Raw genomic sequence first — 8,437 nt, forward strand, 5'->3', positions numbered from 1 at the left:
TGTACCGAGGATGTCGTTGTGGCTTGTGCAGCCCTTTGAGACACTTGTGATTTAGGGCTATATAAATAAACATTGATTGATGGTATCTTTTCCTGTAGCTTAGCTACTTTTAGACCCATCTAGCTAGGTAGCTAACATCGAAACTACAAAAAGAGAACATGGACTGCGAATCCAGGCCAAAAAAAAAAATGGTGAAAATAAAATGACCTTGATAAATGAGAACATCCATACAGACGGAGAAAATCCATGGTGATTGGTTGGTGTTCGTGTGATAAGTCACAATTGGCTAATGTTAGGGCGAAACATTACGGACTGGCAAATCAGAGGTAAGATAAGGCGGTCATTGATACCAGCACACAAAATCCTAACAGACATGCACTCATGTCACATGATGACAAGGGAGTCACAGACAGAGGGACGCTTCAAGCGTTTAACGCAGCGCTTTGTTGTTAAGGCGGCCGCCTTAACAACAAAGAGCCACCGCCTAAACTAACGTCTTAACAAGCTGCTTCGCTTCGTACTGCCTCTGTCAGTACGTAGTAAATCAAATAGGACACGTTGGGAAGACTATGTCTCCCGGCTGGCCTGGGAACGCCTCGGGATCTCCCGGGAGGAGCTGGACCAAGTGGCTGGGGAGAGGGAAGTCTGGGCTTCCCTGCTTAGGCTGCTGCCCCCGCGACCCGACCTCGGATAAGCGGAAGAAGATGGATGGGTGGACTTACTCTAGTAAATATTTTGATGACTTCTATTTACTTTAGACATATTATTCTAAAGTAACAGTGTTCTTACTTAAGTAAAATTAAGTAAAAGTAAAACAAGTTTTTTATTGATGTACACTACCAGGAAATAGGTACCGTATTTTTCGGAGTATAAGTCACTCCGGAGTATAAGTCGCACCAGCCGAAAATGCATAATAAAGAAGGAAAAAAACATATAAGTCGGACTGGGGAAATTTATTTGATAAAATCCAACACCAATAATAGACATTTGAAAGGCAATTTAAAATAAATAAGGAATAGTGAACAACAGGCTGAATAAGTGTACGTTGTATGACGCATAAGTAACCAACTGAGAATGTGCCTGGTATGTTAACGTAACATATTATGGTAAGAGTCATTCAAATAACTACAACATATAGAACATGCTATACGTTTACCAAACAATCTGTCACTCCTAATCGCTAAATCCGATGAAATCTTATACGTCTAGTCTCTTACGTGAATGAGCTAAATAACATTATTTGATATTTTACGGTAATGTGTTAACAATATCACACATAGGTCGCTCCTGAGTATAAGTCGCACCCCCGGCCAAACTATGAAAAAAACTGCGACTTATAGTCCGAAAAATACGGTAATTGTTTACTTTGTGCATGATTTGTACTGTCTGAAAATGCACCAATTTGATTAATTTTCAATATCTGCGACTTACTTAAGTTTTGATTGATTGATTGATTGAAACTTTTATTAGTAGATTGCACAGTACAGTACATATTCTGTACAATTGACCACTAAATGGTAACACCCGAATAAGTTTTTCAACTTGTTTAAGTCGGGGTCCACGTTAATCAATTCACGGTACAAATATATACGATCGGCATAATACAGTCATCACACAAGTTAATCATCAGAGCATTGACATTTTTACATATTTACAATCCGAGGGGTGGGATGTGGAGGGGGTTGGGGAGCTGAGGGGGGTGTTAGGTTTGGTTGATATCAGCACTTCAGTCATCAACAATTATATCATCTGAGAAATGGACATTGTAATAGTGTAGGTCTGACTTCGTAGGATATGTACAGGGAGCAGTGAGCATACTGAGCTCAGAAAGCATAAGAGCAAGTATTTATATTTGATTATTTACAATCCGGGGAGGTGGGATGTGGTGGGGGGAGGGTGTTAGTCTAGGGTTGTAGTTGCCTGGAGGTGTTCTTTTAGTGCGGTTTTGAAGGAGGATAGAGATGCACTTTCTTTTACACCTGCTGGGAGTGCATTCCACATTGATGTGGCATCGAAGGAGAATGAGTTAAGACCTTTGTTAGATCGGAATCTGGGTTTAATGTGGTTGTAGCAGAGGGGTTTGTTTGTTCCCTACAGCCAACAATATGTATCATCTATTCATAAACACAAGGATGTTAAACCCGTCTTTGTTAATAAGTGGGATATTTGGAGAGCACCTAGGCACATCAATACGTTACACAGCAAAGCAGCACTGAGATTGGAGCGACTCCATTCATCGACCTTCTCGTTTGTCATCTGTCAGTGTAATTGCCATCCTATTTATGCTGGTTGTGACCTCCCGCCATGCTGACGCTCTCTAAATGCTTTGTGGGAGTAAAAATATTCACCATCACCAAACCAAGTCAATGTAAGAAAAGAGCAAGAGTATCTTGTCATGTCCACAATGCTACCTGGGCTACTTGCTAACAGGCTAGCTCGATAGCATGCTGCTATTGTACGCGTACGAGGAAAACGTACGAAATATTATATGATGACAGTAAAGCCACCTACCTCAAAATTGCTCACATAGTCGTATAGGGACGCCTTTTAAAATTCATTTTTGAACGTTTCACAAAAAGGTAAGCTCCAGCTCTGAGACCGCAGACGAGGTAGCGACACATCCCATCGAGCATTATTGTTGTCACAGCTTCCGGGATTGGGTTCCTCCTTCCTCCTTCCTCGCGAGTGTCTGAGGAAGTTGGACCATGTTTGGCGCAACAGCGACACCCCGAGGGAGAGTAGAGCATTTCAGTATAACAGTCGCCGCTCGAGTGCGCTGTTGGTTAATAACAGAGTTCGATCCGCCCAAATGTTGCACTGTAGTTGTAAAATACTACACGAAGACACATAAAAATAAATATGTAAAAAAATAAATAAAATAATAATAATAATAAAAAAAATACAAAATAATAATAAACAAATAAAAAATATGTTCCTCCCACTGCCAAAAAACATGCACCTGGGGATATATTGATTGGCAATACTAAATTGGCCCTAGTGTGTGAATGTGAGTGTGAATGTTGTCTGTCTATCTGTGTTGGCCCTGCGACATTCTTGCCAACCCTCCCGATTTTTCCGGGAGACTCCCAAATTTCAGTGCCCCTCCCGAAAATCTTCCGGGGCACCCATTCTCCCGAATTTCTACCAATTTTCACCTGGACAACATTATTAAGGGCGTGCCGTGATGGCACTGCCTTTAGCGTCCTCTACAACCTGTCGTCGCGTCCGCTTTTTCACCATACAAACAGCGTGCCGGCCCAGTCACATAATATATGCGGCTTCTGCAGACACAAGTAAGTGACTGCAAGGCATACTTGATCAACAGCCATACAGGTCACACTGAGGGTGGCCATATAAACAACTTTAACACTGTTACAAATATGCGCCACACTGTGAACCCACACCAAACAAGAATGACAAACACATTTCGGGAGAACATCCGCACCGTAACACAACATAAACACAACACAACAAATACCCAGAATCCCTTGTAGCCCTAACTCTTCCGGGACGCTACAATATACACCCACGCTACCAGCCAACCCTGCCCCCCCACCTCAAACCCCCCGCCCCCATCTCCCGAATTCGGAGGTTTCAAGGTTGGCAAGTGTGCCCTGCATGCGATGAGGTGGCGACTCGTCCAGGGTGTACACCGCCTTCCGCCCGAATGCAGCTGAGATAGGCTCCAGCGACCCCCCGCGAGCCTGAAAGGGACAAGGGGTAGAAAATGGATGGATGGATGGAATTGATAAATAACATCAATCCATCCATCCATTTTTTACTGCTTGTCCCTTTTGGGGTCGCGGGGGGTGCTGGAAGGCGGGGTACACCCTGGACAAGTCGCCACCTCATCAAAGGGCCAACACAGATAGACAGACAACATTCACACTCACATTCACACACTAGGGCCAATTTAGTGTTGCCAATCAACCTATCCCCAGGTGCATGTCTTTGGAGGTGGGAGGAAGCCGGAGTACCCGGAGGGAACCCACGCAGTCACGGGGAGAACATGCAAACTCAACACAGAAAGATGCCGAGCGCAGGATCGAACCCAGGACCTTCTTATTGTGAGGCATACACACAAAGCCCTCCTCCACCGTGCATCCTATTTATCAATTCAACAGTGTTATTGTCGTCGCAGTTTGAGGCGTGTTTCATTTCTAATACTGTGGTTAACTTGCATGTGAATATAACATAATATCAAGAACAGCTCAATATAGTGCATTTACAGCACTGCAAGCAACAACCACAAGTCGGACATGTTTACATTTTACAACTTTATTCGCCAATTATAATTAAAGATGTGTGCAAATGTATTCTTGCATATGTAGCAACTTGATTTTCTTCTTGTAACATTGTGTAAAAATATGTTGTAATGTCATGAAATTAAGACAGTAGCGTTGAATTATGATTATTTTGTCACCGTATTACAACGTATTTTGACTCATTAAAAAAATGAAAAAAATGTTTCGGAACATTTTGTTTTCATATAATAAAAACTGATAATCACACTTAAATAATACTCATGAAATTATGAATTTATGTTATCATATTCAAATTCATATAATTCATTTTCTAGTACGTACACGATATTGTTTATGGAAAAATCTAAATTTCGTATCTCATACAACTATGAATTTTACTCACAGAATAACAACTTTATTACTGTAATATTACATCTTATATATTTAGATATTATAATTTATTATAATTAAGGAAATATTTCTGCTTGTGTCAATATAACTGCTACAAGTACGTGCACAGAGCAGATTGGAGAATAATTCTCACAAGAACCTGCATATCAAACATATTTCGGGGTAATTGATTACACATATTATTTTTTTATTCTTAAATTTAAAAAAGTGAGAAATGAGTGTGCACGTGCCTGTCCTATCCTTAAACAAGGTGCAATAACAAAAAAAAAATCATGATACTCTGGCAATAAAGTTGAAGGATAGCAAGAATAAAATGCTAACTAAAATTTTAAAAAGTAGTAATTATAATGGGAATGTTTTTTTTTTTTTTTTTTTCACAAGAAATAAGTCCCAATTGTATCTGAATAATGTTGTAATGTCATGAGAATAAAGAAATTATGAAAACATAACAAAAAATTAGGTTGGAACTTTGTGATACAAAAAACTAAACTATTTGATCAAACTATTTTCATCATATTATGACAATAAAGTACTAATGTCAGGATCAAACAACGTTGAAATATTGCAAACATAAAGTGGTAATTTACAAAAAAAAAGTCAAAATAAAGGAATAAGGAAAATATAGCAAACATTAGAACATATATATGTAACTTAATGATAAATCATTATTATTATTTCTATATACATACATAAATACATATATACATACATATATATATATATATATATATATATATATATATATATATATATATATATATATATATATATATGTATATATATATATACATATGAATAGAGCTGTAATATTACGATAATAAAGTTGTAATGTTAGGATTAAAAAATTGAAGTATAGCAAGAATTAGGATGTACATTAATGATTAAGAAAATTACATAAAGAGAGTTGTAATATTACAAGAATAACAGCATAATGTTATTAGAATCAAAAGTTGAACTATTGCAAGAATAAAGGGGCAGCTATACCCAAAAAAGGCCCATTTGTATCAGAATTAGGCCGTAATATTTCGAGAATAAAGGAATAATGGAAACTACGATTACAAAAATAATAATAAATTGATTTGTAAATTTCCGAGAATAAAGTTGTTATGTTAGGATAAAATAGGTAAAATATTGCAAAAATAAAGTGGTAATTTTACAGAAAAAGGTTGCAATTGTATGAGAATAAAGTCGTAATATTATGAGAATAAAGCAATAATGTAAATATAGCGAGAATTAAGACACAATTTTATGATTAAAAAAAATAGGGTGTAATATTATGAGAATAAAGTCTCAGGCTAAATGTCAAAATAAAAAAAGTTTATATATCACAAGAATAAAGTGTTTATTTTACAAGAAAAAGTCTCAAAATCAAAATAAAGTCAAAATATTACAATAACAAAGGAACAATGTAAATATAGCAAGAATTAGGACACAACTTTATGAAAATGTTTTTCAAATACAAATAGGATCATACTACTGTGAGAATAACGTTACAATGTTAGGATAAAAAAAAAAAGTTGAAATATTGCAAGTATAAAGAGATAACTTTAGGAAGAAAAACGGCAGTTTTATGAGAATAGAGGTGGAATATTCTGAGAATATAGTAATAAGTGAATCTCTAGAGTACATGTGAACCTGTGAGTGCACTAAAAGTCAATCCAGTCAGTGATGCTTTCATACCAAAGACTACAATAAAAATGGGACCCATTACCTCCCTGCTTGGCACTCAGCATCAAGGGTTGGAATTGGGGGTTAAATCACCAAAATGATTCCCGGGCGCGGCCACTGCTGCCGATCACTGCTCCCCTCACATCTCAGGGGGTGGAACTAGGGGATGGGTCAAATGCAGAGGGTAATTTCACCACACCTAGTGTGTGTGTCACTCTCAGTGGTACTTTTTTCTTGACCTGACTGCCCCATAAGGCCTCGTGTGTGCATGCTTGTTGGTCACGTGGGGGACAGATGTGGTTGAAGCTGCTCCTCCCCAGCAGGGGGCAGCATGCAGGATTGTCCTGGCTGCAAGTGTCCATTGTCACATGTCTCCTATGGATTAATCCAAAACAAGGCCAAAGCAGCCTGGCATGTCTGCAGCTGCGCAGTCAACGCAGCCTCTTCTGGTCCACAGCCAGCATCAGCTGTCTTGTTTTAGAGAGAGGGAGAGAAAAAATACCCCTGCAATCCTCTCAAGCAGATTAAAGGCTGAATCAGGGGACTGAAGCGCTCTCCATTTCCAAGACTGCTCCACTCTCTTTCCATCATGGCTAAATGAGCATCCAGCACAGTACCACTACTGTACATGCCAACTCTACTTAACTGTCCAAGTTTGTTAATAAAAACATTTGGGGTTTTTTGGGCTTAAAATCGTTGTCCTGTGTTTAATTCTCATTATAATAATTATCAACAAATTAAAGGCAAAAATCATAAAATCGTTCAATATTCCTGACAAATTTCTAGTATTAAAATAAGTGTTTGATCCCTTGCTGATTTTGTGAATGTATGAACAGTACACAGCTTTGATTGTAGGCTTACTGTCACTGAGACACAAAACGTGAACAAAAATACTAGATATAGTTTACAAATTAATGATAATTTACATTGCATGGGGCTTTTTAAGATGGTAATTATTTTATGTATGACTTTATTCTCAAAATATTATGACTTCTTTCTCATTAAAGGACAATTTCATTCTCGAAATATTTCTTTTTTTTCTTGTAACAATACCAATTTATTCTTGTCAAATTTGGATTTTTTTCTCCTGACATTTAGATTTTAATCTAATAGAATTATAGCATTGTCTCATCACAACTTATTGTTGGAAAATTTGTTTTAAAAAAAAAAAAAAAAAAATTGTTTCTCTCCATCTAAATCTCTCTTTTCATTAAATATTAATTTAATTTTTTTTTAATAATAATTGTTCATGTTGTAAAATTACAACTCCTGAAATTTCCCAATATTTGTTTTGAAAGAATTATGACTTTTTTCATGAAATATTGCAATATTTTTGTAAGAATACAACTTTTTTTTGAAAGAATGACAGCTTTTGTTTTGTAAGATTACAATTTTTGATTTACTTCTTATCTCATAAAATTACAACTTCTTTTTGCCTAAAATCAATGATGATTTTTTGGTAAGATTACAGCTTTATTGTGTTTACTCATCCTTATTCACATTTTAAGTTTATTCCAGCAGTGGTTATTTTTAAAATGTACTTTTTTACAGTATCATTTTCCTCAGGATATATATATATATTTTTACTTAATATATATATTTTACTTTATGCTCACATTATTGTACTTTATTCCCACTAAACAATGAGTCCTTACTAAAGTAAATGTACAATTCCAGTCTTGTAATATTTTGACTTGTTCAATTATGACTTTTTTAAAGAAAGATGCAACCTTTTTAACTTTATTAAAATGCCATTGCTTGTGCAAAGTGCTATTTGTCTGTTGTCCCAATACTTTTTTATGCTAATGAGAATGGGAGCCAGTGAAAAGCAGCATATTTTGACTCAACATCTTGCTGCAATCAGTAGTCTGGAATGTGATTAAATAATAAATGCTAAGCCTTCATGTAAAAAATAAAAATGGACACTCTGGCCTATGGAGTGTAATGAAGTGAGAGCAAAGTGGAGTGGGACTGGAACGGAGCAGTGTGACGTGCTTACTTCACATAGGTGTGCAGCTGCATCAATAATAAAATAATAACAATATGGAGTTACATCATCAGACTGGGTGAGAGGAGGAGGAGGAGGAGCCAAAATGGAACAAATGAGTTCTGCA

General features: G+C 36.8%; 1 protein-coding gene across 2 annotated transcripts in view; it reads right to left on the reverse strand.

Moving 5' to 3' along the window:
* The window catches only part of zdhhc7 (zDHHC palmitoyltransferase 7), a 28,589-nt gene extending 25,819 nt beyond the window's left edge, over positions 1–2,770 (reverse strand). The window contains exon 1 of one of the 2 annotated variants that reach the window (XM_061964374.2): positions 2,512–2,770. The gene's annotated coding sequence lies outside the window, so the exon portion shown is untranslated. The remainder of the gene's footprint in view (positions 1–2,511) is intronic. The other variant, XM_061964373.2, reaches the window with a different exon arrangement.
* Between the last annotated feature and the right edge of the window lie 5,667 nt (positions 2,771–8,437).

Source organism: Nerophis lumbriciformis, linkage group LG06, assembly GCF_033978685.3.
Source record: "Nerophis lumbriciformis linkage group LG06, RoL_Nlum_v2.1, whole genome shotgun sequence".
Taxonomy (NCBI): Eukaryota; Metazoa; Chordata; class Actinopteri; order Syngnathiformes; family Syngnathidae; genus Nerophis; species Nerophis lumbriciformis.